This window comes from Rhinatrema bivittatum, chromosome 4 (assembly GCF_901001135.1).
Source record: "Rhinatrema bivittatum chromosome 4, aRhiBiv1.1, whole genome shotgun sequence".
In the NCBI taxonomy this organism is placed as follows: domain Eukaryota; kingdom Metazoa; phylum Chordata; class Amphibia; order Gymnophiona; family Rhinatrematidae; genus Rhinatrema; species Rhinatrema bivittatum.
The window spans coordinates 137,147,426-137,170,665 of NC_042618.1; positions in this window are offsets into that span (position 1 = coordinate 137,147,426).

Sequence of the window (23,240 nt, forward strand, 5' to 3'; positions counted from 1 at the left end):
ACCAGAGGTGGCAGTAGTGAGCTGGAAGTGCCCGGCTGGGCTGTAGTCCCTCAGATACTGGAACAGCGATCCTGGATAACTGAGCTGTAGAGAAACTGAATATAGTAAGTAGGCAGGGTATGCCGAGTTCTGGAACAGAACCTTGATGGTAACACTCACACAATAGTCTCTTAGAAGCAGCCCAGGAGCTGGAAAGGATTAGGCCCTCGAGGAGCAAGTACCTGGTTCCAGAGAATGCGCTGAGAGAGATGGTAACTCACTGGTGTTATAGGCAGCGATGACTTCCTAGCAGAAGTGGTATTCAGAAGTGAGTCTGGCAACGTGGGCCCTCGGAGCGAGTACCTGTTCCAGACTGCAACCTGAAAAACAAGAAAGAGAGCGAGGCCCCCAAGGAGCGGGAACCCCTGGTAAGTCCGAGGAGGCAGAGTAGCAAGGTATGTGGAGAGCGAATCCCATCTGCAGCGATCCTGGAGGAAGCCAGGTAAACCTTTGCTAACTCATTTAGTTAGCGAATTCAGAGACCTTAAATATCTGGTGAGGATGACGTCACCTCAGGGAGACGCCCCTGAGGTTCGCGCCACTGCTAGTACTTGAGTCGGGGCCGCGCACGCGCCCTTAGGCTGCTGGAAAACATGGCGGAGTGCAGCATCTAGCCAGTCCGGGGACGCCGGAGGGGAACGGCAAGATGACGCCGCAGCAGCCAAACTTCCAACAGGCAAAGAGGGAGTCGCCAAAGAGATAAGATGGGCGTAGTGGAGACGTCGGGCAGCAACGGTCGCAACAATATATGAGCTCCTGCATTTCCTCTAGAGCTTCTAGTTATTATAGAACTTGCAGTCTGCCAGATAAACTAAGTTGCTAGTTTTATTCTATCATCACAACCTGATCTAAATAGCTTTTGTTCCTAATGAGCCTTCTAGGTCTCCTACATCACCTACCAAACAGCCCCAGCTATCTGAGTACCAGCATTTCTGCTAGGACTTCTAGTTATTACATAATTTGTAGCCTACCAGACAGACCAAGATGCTAGTTGATTCTAACTTCACAGTCTAGCAGACATACATGGCAATATGGTTCCCTGTGTTTCCACCAGGATTTCTAAGATTTCATATTAATCACATTGCTATTCATTCTGGATTTTCAAACTTTTTAGTGGGACAAATTCCATAGCTACTTTCAAAGGAAAAGTATGCATTGTCTTTCACACTGAAACTTGCCACTGGTACAAAATTGAAAATTTACATTTGCACTAGCTGTATGTACATTTTTCATGGGAATCAGCTTGCTAAATTTTTTAAAATGAAATTTATGCATTTTAGCGTCCTCTCACAATTAAAACACAGTTCCAGTTATGACTTCTCTAAATGTGATTAAAACTGTGTGCATTGTGGAAAAAGATGTGTATTTTTTGGAAACAAATGGGTAAAAATGTAACACATAAGACCATTTTAATTTTATTTGTGGATCCCTGAAAGAAATGGAGGGTTCCCATCAATTAAACAAATGCTTGTTTCATTGCATATTGAAAAGTTCTACAGTGAGACTATAAGTATAACAACTAAGAAATTTCTGAATGAGGTAGTACCCAGGACAGAGCAAGGCAATAGAAGATGACAAATAGATATGATGGAGGATTAATCAAGGTAAAACTGTTCTGCTCCTATTTATACATCTTGAGGGTCTTACTACCGCTCATCCTTACTGCCATAACCCAGACTCTATACATTAGCGTTTTTGATGCCACTTTGCCTTGCTCTTATACTTCTTATTCTGCACTTGAGGTTTTTGCTTCCACTTTGCCTAAATGCCATGCCCCTGACACTAGACTTGGGGTCATGCTGACACTCTGCCTTGCTGCAGTATCCCCTTATGCTATACCTTGGCTGTCTTGCTGTGACTCAGCCTTGCTGCCATACCCCAGAGTCTACACCTTGGGGATCCTGTTGCCATTCTGCCTAGTTGTCGTCATGCCCCTGACACTACACCTTGGGGGTTTTGATGCCACTTTGTTGTTTCATGCTTGGATCCCATATTAGTACTTCCACTCTGTCCTTCTTAGTTATACTGAGGTGTTTGTCCACAAAATAAAATATAAAAAAAAAGAAAACAAATACAAGTTTCTCCTCCCACCCCCTCTCTTTTCTTGTTCTTTTCATACTGTTTTGTTGTACATCTCTAGAATTCCAGCATCGTTCTCCCACCTTCTTTCTTGGTTATATTGGGGAATTTAAAGAAATACATAGCTTTAAAAACTGTCTCTAAAAAGAAATAATGTTAAAAGAAAAAAATGCATGTTTTTCCTCACCCTCTCTCTCCTTTTCTGGTTCTAACACACAGTAATAAGTAAATGATTGCAGAAAGACCCACATGATCCATTGAATATTCTTGAAAGTTTTATTAACTGCCAGTCTGTTCAGATTACCCCAATTAACATGGGTTTTCCCTTTCCTTCACATCCATCCTTTAGCTGCTAGGGATCATCTGTGTTTATCTCATGCCATTCTTCAATCTTTAGAGAAATATGATCCCAGAAACAGTAATACAGGAAGAGAGCACTGGGAGCTGAGTGATAATCTGGAAGGGAACAAGTTGTTATCAGAAAGACACAAAGAGGATACTTGCAGAAATAAATGTATTTCAGAAAAGAAGCAAAGATATTCAACTGAGAATTATCTTGTATATGAGCAGAGTGCCAGTTATATCCACATATAGGGAAAAAACAAAGAAATCCTACAACTGCAGAAAGATGTGTGTGTGATGTTTCTCATGGATCCTATAACTCTGAAATCACAACAGAGATCTGATTCTGAAGACAGAAACTATACATATACAGACTTTAGCAAAACCCTGAGTCAGCAGGAAGAAAGGCAGTCACAACAGAAAACATGCACGGGAGAGAGATTTTACATGTTCTGAATATGGGCCATATTTCAGTAGGAAGAGAGATCTAATGCAACACCAGAAAATCAACAAAGCGAAGAGAATGTGTTCAACCACAGAATATCGGAAAAGCTTTCATAATTAAAAAAAAACTTCACAAATTAGCAGGAAAGCCACAATGATGAAGAACATTATCATTGTTTTGATTGTGACAAAAAATGGAATCTGAAAGCAATTTCGCAAGAAACCCAAAATTCCACGCAGCACAAGATTACGTTCAAGGAGGGAATGTAAATGTCACAAAAATTATTCTGATGACAGATCATTCTCTTGTACTAAATTTGACAGGTAGCAAGTGCTTCAACAGGAAGACAGACATTTCCTATGCCACTTTGCTGTGCTGCCTTATCTTAAACCTTAGGAGTCTTTATTCCACTGAACATTGCTGCCATACACAAACTTTGTACCTTGAGGATCTTGCTGTCATGCTGCCTTGCTGTCCTAACCTGTACTCTACATCTTGGGGTGTTCTTAGCACAGTGGGGTGCTGCTTTGCAATTATAATGGTGCCGTTGTGTGTTAATACTACTCCTTGTTCTGCCATGTCCCTTTATAAATGCCTTAAGGTTTTTTCTAACACCTTTTATGCCTTTTTCTCCCTTTATTGAATCTTAGGGTGTTGATGCCACTCTTAGTGCCACTTTGCCTCTTGTGCTGCCTTTGAAGATTCAGGCTACTGCTGTTGGTGCTCTCTTTTGAACCCTTGGGGTGTTCTTCCTAGTCTTGCTGCTTCTTTTCTCTTCTCTCAGTGCCTTGGAGAAGTCATGTCCCTTTGCCCCTTTACAGTGCCATAGACTATTCATGCCACTTTGCCACAGTCTAGGTGCCTTGGAGTTATTTTGCCTTTCCTCAAGTTTCATTTCACTCTCTCCTCCCTCCCCTCCCCCCACTCTCTCCTCCCTCCTCTCAGCTCACTGTCTCTTTCCTCCCCTCACTCACTCCCCCTCTCTCAATCCCCTCCCCTTTCAGCTCATCCACACCCGGCAGACGGGGGTGTCCCTCCCTCGCGCGCCGCCGCTACTGCCCCTCCCTCCCTTGCGCGCGTCGCCGCCGCTGCTCCTCCTGCTCCTGCTTGTTGTCGTCGTCGCCGCCACAGCGGGTACTGCTCCTCCCGCTCCTGCTCGTCGCCGCCGCTCCTACTCGTTGCTGCTGCCGCCGCCGCTCCTCCTAAGGAGCGGGCACCATTTTTTTTTTTCGGGCACGCTCCGCTCTGGCCGACGTGCTGCCCGCGCATGCGCGGTAGAGTTGCTCTCTACTGCGCATTTGCGGCACGTCGGTCAGGGCTCCCTTATCTAGTAGATATGCTCTCTATCACTCCTCCACATACATTCACACATGCTCTCTCTCATTTTCTCACACACAAGCACACATGCTCTTTCACTCTCCCACACATGCAAACATGCTCTCTCTCCCATATATATATGCTCTCTCACTATCCCACACACAAGAGCACATATGCTCTCTCTCTCGCCCACATGTATGCTCTCTCACTATCCCATACATATGCACACATGCTCTCACTCTCCCACACACAAGCACTCATGCTCCCTCTCCCACATATATGCTCTCTCACTATCCCGCACACATGCTCTCTCTCTCTCCCACATGTATGCTCTCTCACTATCCCACACATATGCACACATGCTCTCATTGTCCCACACTTGCACACATGCTCTCACTCTCCCGCACACATGCTCACTCTCACTCACTTCCTCCTTGACCTAGCAGGCAGCAGCAATCTCCTCCTTCTACTCCCGTGGCCAAGGGAACAACTTCTGACCACTACTTCCGGCAGGGGCGCTCCTCCTTCTCCGAAGCAGCACAGCCCCACCTAAATTGTTGGCGTGGTCAGCGTGGCCTTAGTAAATGGAAAAACAGTGCGGCCCCGCCAGAATCAGAAGCGTTGCCAGCAGGGCCATGCTGCTTTTCCACTTACTGAGTCCGTGCTGACTACGCTGTCACTTTCGGCGGGGCTGTGCTGTTTTTCTTTTGCAGAGGACCTGCCAGCGGCCGGCCACCCCATACTCATTGGCGCCTTTTTGTAGCGGCGCCTATGGCTATGGCCATATTGGCCATAGGCACACTATGGTGGTGGCTCACAGACCCTTCTTCCATTTCTTTAGCCACTGCTGGCTTGGGCTTCTGTGGCCACTTGCGGCCCCTCTTTCATTCTTCAACCGCCGCCAGCCAGGATAGGCTCTGCCACGTGCCGCATGGCTTTCTTCCAGCCACAGCAGTATGGGCCCTGCTGCAGCCTTGCAGACCTCTCTTCTGGCCCTGCACGACTGTCTTCAGCCATGGCAAGATGGATCTGCCGCAGCCCTGCAGGTTTCTCATTAGGCCGCAGCACTAGCAGCCCCTCTTCTTCTCTTGAGCAGGAAGTTAAAAAAAAGGCATTAATAAAGTCATGGTGAGGTGGCTGTGGCAGGTAGGTTTCAGAGGGCCAATTTTGCCGCCTCAAAATCTTTCTGCCTGAAGCGGCTGCCTCATTATAGAACCGCCCCTGATGCCTTGGCATTTTCCTCTTCAGACAAAACATTTATAGGGTGATATTCAAAGCCATTTAGAGGGATAACTAAAAAATTATCCCTCTAAATGGCAAGTTTTAGAATATTGAGCCACTTATACAGTTAAGTCATTATCCGGCAAAAATCTAGCAGGTTAAAAAAGGGGCATTCTTGGGCTAATTTAGCTTGCCCAGCTAAGCGAGAATGGAGCCAGGTTCAAGGGAAAGATAAAAACATAGGAACAAGCACCAGACCAGACAAGGTCAATGGAGAGTGGAACAGGGAACACAGGACTCACAAGGAGGACACCAGGAGCAAGGCAGGAAGCAGAAACAACCACAGGAGCACCGGAGATGCATAAGAACACACTGGGCAATTAGCACTGCAAAAGAAAGCAGTTTGCAAAGGCACTGGATAGTAGTTCTGAGCCTCCCTTTATAAAAGGCAGAATGTGATGTGTTGTCTGAGCATTTCACAGGAAGTCCTGCCAGCAGGACCTATTTAAGAGCTCAAGAGCTGCTGGAAGTTCAGCCATCTTCCTTGGATGTTGCAAGATGCCAGAGGTGCTTCAGACCAGAGGTGAGGGGCGCTACAAGCAAGGGTATGCATCTGGATGCTACAGAAAGATAGAATTGTCTGATGGGATTCTGGAGCCAATGGAAATTTAATTGTAGGTAATGGGTAGAAGGGCTATTTGGTTTAAACTTTTGGGTATGTTCATGGTGGGCTACTGGATGTTTATTTTGGGTGCCTAAAGGTGCCCTCATGCTGCTCATTGGGACTTGGGTATATTGGTGTAGGTAGGGTATTGTTCTCATTTTCTTTATTGTTGGTTTTTACAGTTTTGAGGATGGCTACTGAGCGCAAAGTTTTCTTGTGCTTTTTACTATTTTTTTCTTGGCAGTCTTTAATGTTTCTCTTGTTCCCAAACCTTTCTATCTTTTATTTCTGTAATTGGCCACAATGGGGACATTTTTAAAGTTTCTGTCTTGAATGGGAAAGATCTTAGGCATCCCATTAAACAAAAGAAGATGTTCTGCATCTGAAAAGCTTCTGTCCAGACATAATATGTTTGCAAGAACCCCACTTGAGCTCAAATGAATCTAGTAAGTTATCGCGCCATGATTTTGTGCTGTTGACCTTCTCAGAGGCAATAGGAAAAAGAATGGAGTTCCTATATTATGTAATAAATCCCTGAACTCAAAGGGAAGATGAGTAAAGTTAAGAGTGAGGTTTTGGTGATCCCTTTTTGTTATTAAATGTTTTTGCCCCTACTGATGATGTGCCCTGTTTTTTGCTGAAGAGGGGTTGTGCCATTGGACCCGTTTTTGCATAGGCAGTCAAAAATACAAATGGGGCAATCTAAGTCCACTGTTGTTCTTCATTTTTTGATTGACACACTTGGCCTTTCAGATCCGTGGAGATTACAACATCCCACAGGTAAGGACTATATATATCTATTTTTGCTGCGCCATCAATCTCACTTGAGAATAGATTATTTTCTTGTTTCTAATGTTTTATTGCCTGGATTGCAGGATTCCAGTAACAGCATTGTGGTATCTAACCACATGTCTATTGATATAACTTTGAATTGTAGTAGGCCGCTGCATATTTAATGCTGTTCTGGTAGAAGACCCTGACTTTGTAACTTTATTATCTGCTCAATGTGAGGACTATTTTAGATTTAATCATATAGAGGACACATCCCCTTCCATCTGTGGGGTGCCTATAACGTGCTTTTGAAAAGGGTTATCATTACCTTATCTATAGGAGAAGAGCAAAAGGAGGCATTAGACAGAGAGATTAAGCAACTGGAGCTGCAGCACATACAGAGCCTCTGTTGTTGCCTCTGCAAAAATTGAAGTTTGAGTATAATTCTATTTTAAGTCAGCAAGCTGGCATACTGTTTACCACACAGAAAGCAACATATTATGCAGGCAATAACAGATCTGATCATATGTTAGCGCAATATCTGACAAATAGGAAATCCAGAGAAAGCAGAGTTGCTTACTTATAAAAGGTGTTTTCCTAGGACAGCAGGATGTTAGTCCTCACAGATGGGTGACATAATCAGATGGAGCCCGGCACGGAAAACATTTGTCAAAGTTTCTAGAAACTTTGGCAAACGGACCATGCCCAACATGCCACTATCCGCACGCCCACGCAGGGTCTGTCTTCAGTCTTGTATCTTAGCGAAAAAAGACGAACAAAAAATAAAATCATAAAGCGATGGAGAACCCGAGTCCGCAGGGTGGTGGGTGGGTTTCCTGAGGACTAACATCCTGTTGTCCTAGGAGAACACCTGTTACAACTCTGCTTTCTCCTAGGATAAGCAGGATGGTATTTCTCACAGATGGATGAATACCAAGCTGCAGGCTGCTCCTGGCAATAATTGGACCAACAGCACTTAACCACATGCCAACAGGCACAACAACAGAAGTGCTGAGTTCGAAATGGGAGGCAGCACAAACCAGATACTGGGCTCTAGGTAGGAAGAGTTGGGTTCTTATACTTGGAACAGATTACGAAGGACCGACTGACCAAAGGTACTGTGATGTTGACCATCCTTGACCAAACAGTAGTGAGCGGTAAACGTGTGCAGGGAGCTCCACGTTGCAGCCTTGCAGATTTCAGCAATGGGGACTGCACGAAAGTGTGCCACCGACGCTGCCATGGCCCTAACTGAGTGCGCCTTGTTGTGACCTCCAAGCTGAAGGGCTGCCTGCTGGTAGCAGAAGGATATGCAGTCCGCCAACCTGTTGGACAGGGTCTGCTTGCCCACCACAATGCCAAGTCTGTTTTTATCAAAGGAGACAGAGTTGCAAGTGCTGCCTATGGGCTGCTGTGTGCTCAAGATAAAAGGCAAAAGCACGCTTGCAGTCCAGGCTGTGCAGAGCCCGTTCACCCTGGTGGAAATAGGGCCTCAGAAAGAAGGTGGGCAAAACGATGGACTAATTGAGATGGAAATCAGTCACTACCTTAGGCAGGAACTTAGGTGAATGTGTAGATCCACTCTGTCGTGAAAGAATTTTTTATAGGGCGGATATGTCACTAACTCCTGAAGCACACTGACCCTGAGAGCGGAGATGACTGCAACCATAAAAATTATCTTCCAGGTGAGATGTTTAAGCTCGTAGAAGTGCATAGGCTCTAAAGAAGGCTGCATGAGCCACGCTAGTACTAAGTTGAGATCCCAGGCCACAACAGGAGGATGCAGAGGGGGCTTTAGATGCAACAGGCCCCTCATGAAGCGGCCTACCAAGAGCTGCACAGAAATAGGTGCACCAGTTATCCCCTGATGATAGGTGTTGATGGCACTCGGGTGGACTTGGATCGAGGTGGTCTGTAGCCCAGACTCTGAGGAGCCACTAATAGTCCAGCAATCATGGGGTGGGGCACGAGAAAGGGTCTAGATCCTTCACCTCACACCAAACGGAGAACCTCTTCCACTTCAACCGATAAGACTTCCTGGGGGAAAGCTTTCGAGAAGCCACTAGTACCTGTGACACATTATCAAAGAGGTCGAGGGACTGTAGGATTACCCTTTCAACATCCAGGCAGTGAGGGCCAGCGAGCAGAGGTTCGAGAGGCACAATCTAGCCTGGCCCTGAGTAATCAGGTCAGGGGAGGTGCCCAGGCGTATGGGCTCCCAGATCAATAAGTCAGGCAGGATCGGGAACCAGACTTGTCGTGGTCAGTAGGGGGCAACTAGGATCATGGCACCCCTGTCCTGCTGGAGTTTCACGAGGGTCTTCCCCACCAGCAGGAGTGGAGGATACACATACAGAAGGCCCTTGCCCAAATCAGAGCAAAGGCATCTGAGGCTGGTTCCTGGTCGTCCCTGTTCAGGGAGCAGAAGCAGATCACTTTGAAATTCTGAGGGGAGGGGGGGGAGGGCAAAGAGTTCCACGTCCAGAACACCCCACAGGCAGAAGATTTTGTTTGCGGCTGTCAGGTTGAGCAGCCACTTGTGCAAGTGAAATGCTTGACTCAAGCGTTCTGCCACCTCATTCTCTGTCCCCGCCAGGTAAACTGCTCTCAGGAGCATATCCCTGGAAAGGGCCCAAGCCCAAATCTGTACTGCCTGGCAAAGCAGGAAGGCGCCCATGCCTCCCTGCTTGTTTATGTACCACATTGCAAATTGGTTGTTCGTCTAGATCAAAACCACTTTGTGGGCCAGGTGATCCTGGAACGCCGAGAGGGCGTACCGAATTGCTCGCAGCTCCAGAAAGTTTATTTGACAACTTGCTTCCTGCTCCAACCACATTCCTTGGGTGCGTAGGCTGCCCACATGTGCTCCCCAGCCCAAGGTGGAGGCATCGGTGGTCAGTACCACTTGGGGGGATGGTGCTTGGAAGGGGAGGTCCCTTTCCAAGATGGTCAGACTCTCCCACCAGGAGAGGGAGTCTTGGAGTGGCAAGAACATAAGAACATAAGAAAATGCCATACTGGGTCAGACCAAGGGTCCATCAAGCCCAGCATCCTGTTTCCAACAGTGGCCAATCCAGGCCATAAGAACCTGGCAAGTACCCAAAAACTAAGTCTATTCCATGTAACCATTGCTAATGGCAGTGGCTATTCTCTAAGGGGTAGATTTTAAAAGAAGCGCGATCAGCCTACTTTTGCTTGCGCATCAGACTCAAGCAAAGGTACGCTGGATTTTAGTAGATACGTGCAGAGCCGCGCGTATCCACTAAAATCCTGGATCGGCGCGCGCAAGGCTATCGATTTCGTATAGCCTGCGCGCGCCGAGCCGCGCTGCCTCCCCCCGTTCCCTCCAAGGCCGCTCCGAAATCGGAGCGGCCTCGGAGGGAACTTTCCTTTGCCCTCCCCTCACCTTACCCTCCCTTCCCCTACCTAACCCACCCACCCGGCCCTGTCTACACCCCCCCCTTACCTTTGTCGGGGGATTTACGCCTCCCGGAGGGAGACGTAAATCCCCGCGCGCCAGCGGGCCTGCTGCGCGCCGGGCCGCGACCTGGGGGCGGGTACGGAGGGCGCGGCCACGCCCCCGGGTCGTAGCCACGCCCCGTACCCGCCCCCAAAACGCTGCCGACACGCCCCCGCAACGCCGCGCCCTCCGGCCCCGCCCCCCCGACACGCCCCCCTCCGAGAACCCCGGGACGTACGCGAGTCCCGGGGCTCTGCGCGCGCCGGGAGGCCTATGTAAAATAGGCTTCCCGGCGCGCAGGGCCCTGCTCGCGTAAATCCGCCCGGTTTTGGGCGGATTTACGCGAGCAGGGCTCTGAAAATCCGCCCCTAAGTGAACTTAATAGCAGGTAATGGACTTCTCCTCCAAGAACTTATCCAATCCTTTTTAAAACACAGCTATACTAACTGCACGAACCACATTCTCTGGCAACAAATTCCAGAGTTTAATTGTGCGTTGAGTAAAAAAGAACTTTCTCCGATTAGTTTTAAATGTGCCCCATGCTAACTTCATGGAGTGTCCCCCTAGTCCTTCTACTATTCGAAAGAGTAAATAACCGATTCACATCTACCCGTTCTAGACCTCTCATGATTTTAAACACCTCTATCATATCCCCCCTCAGTCGTCTCTTCTCCAAGCTGAAAAGTCCTAACCTCTTTAGTCTTTCCTCATAGGGGAGTTGTTCCATTCCCCTTATCATTTTGGTAGCCCTTCTCTGTACCTTCTCCATCGCAATTATATCTTTTTTGAGATGCGGCAACCAGAATTGTACACAGTATTCAAGGTGCGGTCTCACCATGGAGCGATACAGAGGCATTATGACATTTTCCGTTTTATTCATCATTCCTTTTCTAATAATTCCCAACATTCTGTTTGCTTTTTTGACTGCTGCAGCACACTGAACCGACGATTTCAATGTGTTATCCACTATGACACCTAGATCTCTTTCTTGGGTTGTAGCACCTAATATGGAACCCAACATCGTGTAATTATAGCATGGGTTATTTTTCCCTATATGCATCACCTTGCACTTATCCACATTAAATTTCATCTGCCATTTGGATGCCCAATTTTCCAGTCTCACAAGGTCTTCCTGCAATTTATCACAATCTGCTTGTGATTTAACTACTCTGCACAATTTTGTGTCATCTGCAAATTTGATTATCTCACTCGTCGTATTTCTTTCCAGATCATTTATAAATATATTGAACAGTAAGGGTCCCAATACAGATCCCTGAGGCACTCCACTGTCCACTCCCTTCCACTGAGAAAATTGCCCATTTAATCCTACTCTCTGTTTCCTGTCTTTTAGCCAGTTTGCAATCCACGAAAGGACATCGCCACCTATCCCATGACTTTTTACTTTTCCTAGAAGCCTCTCATGAGGAACTTTGTCAAACGCCTTCTGAAAATCCAAGTATACTATATCTACCGGTTCACCTTTATCCACATGTTTATTAACTCCTTCAAAAAAGTGAAGCAGATTTGTGAGGCAAGACTTGCCCTGGGTAAAGCCATGCTGACTTTGTTCCATTAAACCATGTCTTTCTATATGTTCTGTGATTTTGATGTTTAGAACACTTTCCACTATTTTTCCTGGCACTGAAGTCAGGCTAACTGGTCTGTAGTTTCCCGGATCGCCCCTGGAGCCCTTTTTAAATATTGGGGTTACATTTGCTATCCTCCAGTCTTCAGGTACAATGGATGATTTTAATGATAAGTTACAAATTTTTACTAATAGGTCTGAAATTTCATTTTTTAGTTCCTTCAGAACTCTGGGGTGTATACCATCCGGTCCAGGTGATTTACTACTCTTCAGTTTGTCAATCAGGCCTACCACATCTTCTAGGTTCACCGTGATTTGATTCAGTCCATCTGAATCATTACCCATGAAAACCTTCTCCATCACGGGTACCTCCCCAACATCCTCTTCAGTAAACACCGAAGCAAAGAAATCATTTAATCTTTCCGCGATGGCCTTATCTTCTCTAAGTGCCCCTTTAACCCCTCGATCATCTAACGGTCCAACTGACTCCCTCACAGGCTTTCTGCTTCGGATATATTTAAAAAAGTTTTTACTGTGAGTTTTTGCCTCTACAGCCAACTTCTTTTCAAATTCTCTCTTAGCCTGTCTTATGAATGTCTTACATTTAACTTGCCAATGTTTATGCTTTATCCTATTTTCTTCTGTTGGATCCTTCTTCCAATTTTTGAATGAAGATCTTTTGGCTAAAATAGCTTCTTTCACCTCCCCTTTTAACCATGCCGGTAGTCGTTTTGCCTTCTTTCCACCTTTCTTAATGTGTGGAATACATCTGGACTGTGCTTCTAGAATGGTATTTTTTAACAATGACCACGCCTCTTGGACATTTTTTACTTTTGTAGCTGCTCCTTTCAGTTTTTTTCTAACAATTTTTCTCATTTTATCAAAGTTTCCCTTTTGAAAGTTTAGCACGAGAGCCTTGGATTTGCACACTGTTCCTTTTCCAGTCATTAAATCAAATTTGATCATATTATGATCACTATTGCCAAGCGGCCCCACCACCGTTACCTCTCTCACCAAGTCCTGTGCTCCACTGAGAATTAGATCTAAAATTGCTCCCTCTCTCGTCGGTTCCTGAACCAATTGCTCCATAAAGCTATCATTTATTCCATCCAGGAACGTTATCTCTCTAGCGTGACCCGATGATACATTTACCCAGTCTATATTGGGGTAATTGAAGTCTCCCATTATTACTGCACTACCAATTTGGTTAGCTTCCCTAATTTCTCTTAGCATTTCACTGTCCATCTCACCATCTTGACCAGGTGGACGGTAGTATACCCCTATCACTGTAGTCTTCCCTGATACACAAGGGATTTCTACCCATAAAGGTAACTTGTACTGGCACCGAGAGGTCCTGGGTGGTTTGAAGCCACTGGGAGCGGAGAGTCCACTGCGATATCCGTATGGGTAGCTGGGCAAGTGGAGTGACATGAACCGATGCTGCCATGTGGCACGCAATACCCGGGCAAAGACTGTCTAACGCCGTCGGATGGAGTGTGCTAACGATGCCAGGGTCTGAGCACGGTCTCTGGGGAGGAACGCCTCTGATTGGTGACCTCTATGTGACTGCCTCAAAATAATTTTATGAGCAGTCAGTACCTCACAAAGCAGTAAACAATGAAAAGACAGCGTTTACAATACATGATGATATCACAACATAATCTGACCCCACTAACATTTCAATTAAGACAGTTACATAGTAGGTTAGGTTGAAAGAAAACTAGAAGTCCATTGAATTCAACCACCTGCTTGTCTAACAGATATATCTACATTGTTATCCAGGGGAACAAAGAAAAACACAATTTAAGTATAATTTTTAATTTTAAAAGCAAAATCTATTTGTTTCAGTGGCCCCAGGATATTTTATAAGTCAAATTGTTCCCTTTGCACTGTGCTGTTGCCTCCTGTGTTCACATAGCTAATCAACTCTTATGACAGTAACAGGCAGTTCTGATTGTATACCATTTTACTTTGTATAAAATCAATATAAGTATTTTCCACTCCAGTTTTCCCTTACTACCTGCTTTTTTTCTATCAAAAAACAAAGATGTGGAATATTTTTGGAGATTTGGCAAAAATGAAGTCTCTCATGAATTGGCAACAGAAAAAAAAATAATTGTCAAGAGTTTTCTGGGACAAATCTATATTGTTAATATCAAGATTTAATGTGTGTATGTTGTGTGCTGCTCTTTTTTTTAACATTGGCTTTAAATTTGTAATTAATATTGCTTATTTGTAATAGTTTGTAACTATTTTATTAATTTTGTACTCTGCCTTGCACTGCTGATTGTTGGAAAGGTTGGAATATAAATCTGTTTAATTCAATTTTACATTAATCAACTCTTTATGAGTGGAAATCTAGCTATTCCTATTTTCTTGTATCTCACAAATATAGCTTTATTTCACCAGATCATACTAAGAATAAGAAACTGGGAATTCATCAGTAAATGGTTCATATATTGATACTGAAAAGAAGTGACAGAAATGCCCCACAATCCCAGGCCCTAGAACTAACTTTTGGAACCAAAAAAACTGTTGTAATATTTTTAAATGTTTTATAGCCAGAAAAAAATCTCTCTCATGTAAAATAAATTGTTGCATTGGTGGTGGACCCTTGGCCCAAGGTGGGGTTGATGCTACCCATAGGGCAAGCCCCACGGGTCCCCACCGTCGGGAGGCGGAGCAGACCAGGAGTCGGAGGCCGACTGGAGCTTCGCCAATACCAGCCCTCGTTCCCCGCAGGTTGAGACCTTGGGTGCCGGGGCTGGCTGGTCTTAGGCGAGCCTCCGTCAGACGACTCCCAGTGGATGTTGTAGCAGGTAGCCAGGGACCAGCAGAGGTATCAGAGGGACCGAGGCAGATCCGGAAGAGGCAGGGATCCAGAGGCTTGGGCAGCAAGGACGGGCCAGAAACAAGAGTAGGTGACACCCGGGCAGCAGAAGGCCGAAGCCTGAAAGGCCAAATCCAAGGGGATACCAGAGGCGAGGTCAGGGACAGGCTGGAGTCTGGGCAGGTGGCAGAGCTAGGCAAGGTGCAGCAGAGCAAGGATCAAGGCCAGTAATCAGTCCTGAGCGTAGTCCAACGAAGCGAGGGTCAAAGCCAGTAATCAGTCCTGAGCGTAGTTCCAACGAAGCGAGGGTCAAAGCCAGTAATCAGTCCTGAGCGTTGTTCCAATGAAGCGAGGGTCAAAGCTAGTAATCAGCCCTGAGTGTGGTCCAATGAAGCAAGGGTCAAAAGCCAGTAGTCAGTCCAAGGCAAGGCTAGGTAGGAACCAGGAATGGAGTCACGAGCACATGACAAGCGTGGAGACCTGTTGCCAAGGCAAGGAATGAGTGGTGGGCCCTACCTTAAGTAGCAGGGCCCGATGATGTCATCATCCAGGACCACAGGTGAGATTCCCACCGTGGCCCCTTAAAAAGTAGAAGAGGCGCGCACACGCCTAGGAAGAAGCAGGACGCTGGATGGCACACATGGGAAGACACGCCGGGAACTGAAGGAGTCCGTAGAGGAACAGGGAGAGCTGGAGGAGCCTGTAGAGGAACAGAGAGAGCCTGAGGAGGCAGTGGGGCTGCGGGAGCACAGGCGACTGGCCACTGCCACCAGAGAGGACGGGCCAGGTCGGAGAGCCGGGTGCCGGAGGTGAGTAGGCCCGATCACGGGCCTGCCGCAGCCAGGGCAAGCAACAGTACGCCCCATTTATGCCCCCCTCTTGGAGGCCTGGGTTTGCCCGGATGGGCATGATAAAACCAGAGGAGGAGTCCCTTATCTAAGATATTACTTGCTGGCTTCCATGGGTTCTCCTCAAGACCATAGCCTTCCCAGGAGAGAAGGTATGCCCAACAGCAGCCTCTTCTCCGGACATCAAGTACATCACGGACTCGATAGACCATGTTGGTCTCTGACGCAACCTGGGAAGATTCGGGGATCTTGCGTGACGGCCAAGAAAGTACCCGTGGTTTAAGCAGAGAGACATGGAATCCGTCGTGTATTCCCAAGGTCTGTGGTAGACGGAGATCACATTTTAATACATTCGGAGATTAACATTAGACAAACCCAAAAACCAAATAACAATGAGGTAGTTACTATAACATTTCGTCCCCAGATCAAGATTGAAGACCTCCAAAGAGAGTTCGAATACATAGCGCAACACATTAAGTTAGAAGACAGTTCTGAAGCCACCAGTAGTTGGCTACAAGAATCCACAAAGATTGCTGACAAATATTGTCCCATTAGAACAAAAAGGATCAATCCAGACAATAAATATAACCCTTGGTACACAAAAACCATTAGGATAGAAAAAAAATCCCTGAGAAAATTAGAGGAATCTGGAGAAAAACAAAGAACTCACAAGCCTTAGGAAGATACCGTGCCACACTGAATCATTACAAAAAAAAAAATAGATGCTGCCAAAAAGCAATATTTTAAAAATAATTTCAAAGATTTTGCCACAATCCTAGAACACTTTTTACCATTGTAAAAAATGTAACCAAGCCGACAACTCAGGGGGACAGGGTGTTACACAGAGATAAATGTAATGAAATAGCTCATTTCTTCAAAAACAAAGTCAGAAACCTCATCTCTAGTGTTTCCCTGGCATCAATTCAAGAAATAAAAATGAAACCCAAAGAAGGGAACACTTGGAGTTCTTTTGAAACTACCTCATCTTTAGAGATTGAACCTCTTATAAAAAAAATTAAACCCAGCATGCCATCCAATTGATGCTATCCCATTCTATCACTTAACACCATCATACATGTGGTTGCTCCAATTCTTGCCTCAGTAATTAACCTATCCTTAACTGAAGGACAGGTACCCGAAGTGCTTAAATGTGCTACAATAAAACCAATTCTAAAGAAACCTAATCTTGAGCATAAGCTCCTAAATAACTACAGGCCTATCTCTAATCTACCACTGACTGCAAAATTAACAGAAAAGGTAGTACAAAAACAACTTTCTAATTATCTGGAAGCTAATAACATACTCCTTCCAAATCAGTTCGGATTTAGAAAGCACTTCAACACTGAAACACTACTGATAGCACTGGTAGACACTGTGTTGAGAGGCTTTGATAGCGGACAAAGCTATTTCCTGATCCTTCTTGACTTGTCCACAGCCTTCGACACAGTGGACCACAGCATATTATGTAGCCGATTGAACGAAATAGGAAATAAAGGCACCGTATTTAAATGGTTTTTCTCAGCAATTGATCTTTCCAAGTAAGGATAAAAAATGCAACCTCTGATAGGATTTCCTTTGAAACAGCGGTCCCACAAGGGTCTGCCTTATCTGCCACATTGTTTAATGTATACTTACTGCCAGTATGCCACTTACTCACAGGGCTAGGTTTGAATTTTTATATTTATGCGGATAGTATCCAATTCCTTGTCCGGATTGAAAACACATTTGAAAAGATGTTCAGTATTATTGCAGTTTACCTCAAGGCACTAAAGCAACTCCTTTCACATATGAAATTAGCATTAAATATGGAAAAAACTGAAATAATATTATTAGATAGAAAAGCTAGAAACGAAGAAATCCCCTCACTGATTTTCGAGAACACCATAAAGATAAAACCGACCATCATGGTGCGAGATCTCGGTATAACCTTAGGTACAGACCTTAATTTTAAAAAACATATATCAACCAAACTGAGGGAAAGTTGCCATAAACTCATTACCCTACGAAGGCTAAAACCACTACTTGAAACAAATGACTTTAAAACAGTATTGCAATCGCTGATCTTCTCAAATACCAATTATTGTAACACACTCCTACTAGGACTCCCGCTTTCTATTATTCGACCTTTACAGGTGTTACAGAATGCAGCTGCTAGAATTCTGACAGAAAGCAAAAAGTATGATCATATCACACCAATTTTGATCTCGCTGCATTAGCTCCCAATTAACTATCGTTCCCAATATAAAACAGCCTGCATCATACATAAAATAATTTATGGCGAACATACAGAATGGTTAAATACAACCATCCAACTACACTTCCCCAAAGGAATCTCAGATCAGCAAACAAAGGCCTACTAACTATTCCCTCAGTGAAATCAGCACATTTGAGCCAGGTACGAGAGCGAGCAGTATCAATAGCAGGCCCTAAACTCTGGAACACACTGCCAGCAGAGATTAGACTACATGCCGACATGAAAAAATTCAGAACTGATCTTAAAACATGGCTTTTTAGTTGTGCTTACGCAGCTTCTAACTAAAGATCTTCATTTATTGTTTTTAAAAAATGTTATATTTTTATTGCTTTATTTATAGTGTACTCAATTTTTTGTGGAGCTGTGCTTCCTTTACATTTTAGATTATTTTTGAATTAATTTTAATTATCTTAATTTAGAATTACTTATTTTATCATTTTATTTTATTGACAATTTTTATAATTTATTTTTTATTATGCATTTCAAAATTTACACAAAATATAACAGTGTAAGGCAATTAAAGGTGATATATATGCAACAAAAACAGGAAATTATCACTTTTACCATAGTCCCAATTGGGATTATTATAATAAACCACAAATATCCACCTTAGTAAAAGAGGAATGCATGGGGAAGTTATCGGCCTTAATTACAAGGAGCGACATATAAGGAAATACAGAAAAGGAAAACACTAAGATTAACAGCCTTCTATGCCTAATGTACTGATCCGGTTGCCTGAGGGTGAGCATCCAAAAAGAATTTTAATTGTGAGGGTTCAAAAAAAATATAATCATTTCCTTGATACTTTGTGGCATTTACATGGATATCTCAAAGTATATTTTGAACAAAATAGCAAGTGCCTCAGCTCTCATGCTTAAAAATTTCCTCCGTCTATCTTGTGTAACCTTTGTAATGTCAGGGTATACCCACACTTTTTGTCCATAGAATAGTTCTGCACTATTCCTGAAATACATTCGGAAAATATTATTTTTCTCAGTCAAAAATGCAAAAGTCACCAATAGCACTCCTCTTTTGGTGATTTATTCTTCTTGGGATAATTCCAGTAAATCAGACACATTCATCACATTCATCTGTCCTTTCTCTTTTCCTTGGTCTTTTGCTGCTTTCTCTGAGGCAAAAAATAAGCTTTGGTAACCAATGGGAGTGCCTCTTTTGGAATTTTCAACTTTCCAGTTAAACAATTTTTAAATAATTCCACTGGTGATATTTGTGGTATAATAGGAAAATTTACAGTTCTGATATTTGTACTCCGCAAGGAATTTTCTAAATTTTCCAGCTTTTTATTCTGCACATTTTCAGATTGTATTAGGCTCTGTTGATTTTTCTCTATTTTTTTTTTACTTTCTCTTCCACTTCCATTACTAATTTTTCTTGTTTGGTTATCCTTTCTTCATTATACCTTTTTTACTTTCTCTTCCTCTTCCATTACTAATTTTTCTTGTTTGGATTTTATTGACAATTTTATGTTTCATGTTATGCAATTGTAAACCGTTGTGATGGATACTCTGATACAACGGTATATAAAAATCTAATAAACTAGAAACTAGCTGGTACGTGACTGGCCCAATGCATCGGGTGACCAGAAAAGGTCCAATGAATCTGGGAGTGAATCTCTGCAAAGGGAGTTTGAGCCGGATGTAGCGGGTACTTAGCCAAACTTTCTGTCCCAGCTGGAACTCTGGAGCCGGTCGGCAACGAGCGTCCGTGGACATCTTAGCTCGTGCTGTGGCCTGGCGCAGACAGAGGTTGGTCTGAGTCCAAAGAGCCTGGAGGGCGTCTGCCATGGCCTGGGCTGCAGATGAGGGTACCGAGAGAAGAATCAGCAAAGGAAGCCAGGGTTGTCTGCCATACACAAGCAAAAAGGGAGACACTCTGTGGTGGCTGCAGCAATGTGAGAGTTGTGAGAGAATTCAGCCCAAGGAAGCAATTCCACCCAGTTGTCTTGTTGGTCATCAGTATAGGCGTGGAGGAAACATTTGAGGGAGCAGTTCATCCACTCAGCTAGGCTGTTGACTTGAGGGTGGTATGCAGTAGTCAAGCTGCTGGTGATCCCAAACGTCTTACATAAAGAGCGCCAGTAGCGGGCAATGAATTGAGGACCTCTGTCAGAGGCAATGTCCAAGGGCAGGCCGTGCAGGTGAAACACATGCAGAAAGAAAAGGCATGTTAGCTCTGGGCCCGATGGTAAGGCAGGCAAAGGGTCAAAATGGGCCATTTTGAAAAATCGGTCCACGATGACCCATATGACCATATTCTCCTTTGATGCTGGAAGGTCCACCACAAAACCTGTGGACAAGTGGGTCTAAGGCTCTTCAGGTGCTGGCAGAGGTTGAAGTGGTCCCCAGGTGCGACCTACTGGTGGCTTCTGTTGGGTGCATGTTGGACAGGAGTCCACGTAGGCACGGGTATCGGAGGACATGGTGGGCCACCAGTAGTAGCGTTTGAGAAGAGACAAGGTCCGGGCACGTCCCAGATGGCCAGCTAACTTGGAGTCGCGCGCCCAGCGCAAGACCTTTTCTCGGAGCCAGCAAGGTACCACAGTCTTCCTGGCTGGAACTGTCATGGTAGCAGACAGACAGATGCGAGCAGGATCAATGACATGACATATCTCGTCTTGGGTGTCTTCAGGCTTGAAGGAGCAGGATAAGGCATCTGCTCAAAGGTTCTTCTCCACAGGATGGTAGCAGAGTTCAAACTTGAATTGGGAAAAGAATAATGCCCAGCGGGCCTGGCTATCATTGAGACGCTAGGCATGTTGGAGGTGCTCGATTTTTATGATCGGTGAAGTTCGTAAACTTGAACTGGGCGCCCTCCAACCAGGGATACCACTGTTCGAGGGGGAGCTTGATAGCGAGCAGTTCTCGATCCCCTATGCTGTAATTTTGCTCAGCAGGGGAGAACTTCCGAGAGTAAAATGAGCATGTAGAGGAACATAGAGAGCCTGAGGAGGCGGGGGGGGGGGGGGGGGTGCGGGAGCACAAGTGGCTGGTCACCGCCGCCAGAGAGAACGGGCCAGGTCCGGGAGCTGGGCGCCGGAGGTGAATAGGCCCTGTTGCAGGTCTGCTGCAGCCGGAACACACAACACAAATGTATAGATTGCAAGCCAGAAAGGGACCAAGTGATGATGTAAAAAAGTTTAAAATATATAATTTAGTCAGTGACGTTTCTCTGTTTTTTAATATTTTTGATACACAGAATAACATAAAATCAGACATATGAACTTCATAAATTTTCATATTAGCATTGCTTACAGAACTTAATGTGTGACTTGGAAGGGATTTAAGATAGCACTTACTGATGGGCAAGACTTTAGCATGACAAAGAAACTGCTATATACTTTTAAGATAAAAAAAATAAATCAGAATTGTGGTTTGCTGCTTGCTTTTGATGAATATTACAGCTGCAACTTCTTACTTTACTGAAAAGTGCATAGGTATGATGTGACGTAAAGTTAAGTTGTAGATGCAAAACTAGCATGTTTGCTATTTTTTATCCCCCAAAAAGGATAGAGGCTCAATATGTAAATTAAAGATTTTTTAAAATACAACTATAATACATGTTCAATATTAAATCATGATTCAGCTTTCTATCAAAGCATTTGAAAACAAGAAATATATCACGATAGAAATACTTAAAATTTGTATTGTAGCTGTAATAGGTATAATTTTGTAGTGTCCTATGAACCATGACAACTTTATATAAATAGGGATGCATATATTTACTAGTGTTGTACTGTACTACAAAGTGAATCTTTTCCCAGGCTGACTGGATGGCCCACTTTTTAGTTCTCTGACAATTCAGAGTTCAATTACTGACATTAAAAATTCTTGAAGCACATCGACCTTTAGGACAGAGCCTGATAAATTAAATATTGTTCAGATAGTACCAGTGGCTAGACAGCCAGAGAGAATTGGAAGTATCTCTGGAAGAACTATATCCTGCCATCTCCAGCAGAAGGAGGCTACAACATTTGGTTTACAAATAGAAGTTATGGAGAAACCTTGTGAAATATTGGAGACTGTACAGTACATGGTCACTAAGGGGGTCATTTTCTAAAGGGATCGCATGCGAAAAGGGACTTTTCGCACGTGATACCTAGATCGGGGCGGAGTCCACACCGGAAGGGGAGGAGTTGGGGCGGCGTCGGGGTGGACTCCGCAACAACTTCACTGACGGTGAAAGGTAAGGCTCCTTATCGCCGCCAGTAGCGCGCCCAATAGCGCCACCTTTCACAGTGGCGCTATTGGGTGTGAAAGCCGGCAGCAACAAAACTGCGGTGGTGCGATCGCTGACGGCTTTCGCAGGCTCGCCCCCGCTTTGCTCCCCGCCCTCCGATACTGCGCGATTCTCAAAGGCCTGCGATTTTAGAAAATCCACCAAACCTGCTCTGTTTTTTCAAAGCAAGCTGATCCAGTCCTGGTTTTATCCCAGTGTAAGCATGAACTTGGAATTCTAATTTCTGTAAAAGAAAAAATGGTGCTAGTTAACATAATAGCATTGTAGATGATGGCAGCTAAAAGCTAATTAGCCCATTCATTCTGTCCACTTGTTCTGGTCTTCTCTGCTAAGGATATCACAGCTGCTAGCAGTAGAAACTTGACTGCTTGTAGAATATCATGCTGTTTCCAAATTATTTCTTCTTGACTCCCTTTTTGATTCTCTAATATCATGGCTAGATAACTATAAAAACACCCATATTTAAACCCCCTCCTTTTCCATGCTATACTATTTGGTAATATCAACAGAACAAAGCATGAAGAACAGATAACAAAGGCCTGGATTTATCAAAATGCGGTAAGTATCGCATGCGATAGCAAAAGGGGCGTGTTTTATGCTAATATACAATTTATCGCACTTTGCGCTACTTACCTATGCAAAGAGCTAAGTGAGTGCAAATAGCGATAACCTTTTCAGATTTAGCGATAGGTGCCAGACTGTTGTATTTCCTGCATTTAACCACTGGGGGGGGAGAGAGAGAGAGCGAGCGCCTAGCCACAATGTCCTCTCCCAAGATAGGTATTTGTATCCCTATGAGAGGCCCACCTAGTAACTCGGGGCGAGGACTAGGTGTTAGGGGCCGCTTTGACAGTCAATGTGAGACGTACGAACAGAACAGTGGTCTCTTGTGAAGATTGGATGGCCTTCGGAGTGAGGAAACTCACTCCAAGATGATATTTGGGCAATGATCTCTCAACCTAGCTTGAAGGAAATACAACAGTCTGGCACCTATTGCTAAATCTGAAAAGGTTATCGCTATTTGCACTCACTTAGCTCACTTGATGGTTCAAGCTAGGTTGAGAGATCATTGCCCAAATCTCATCTTGAGGTGAGTTTCCTCACTCCGAAGGCCATCCAATCTTCACA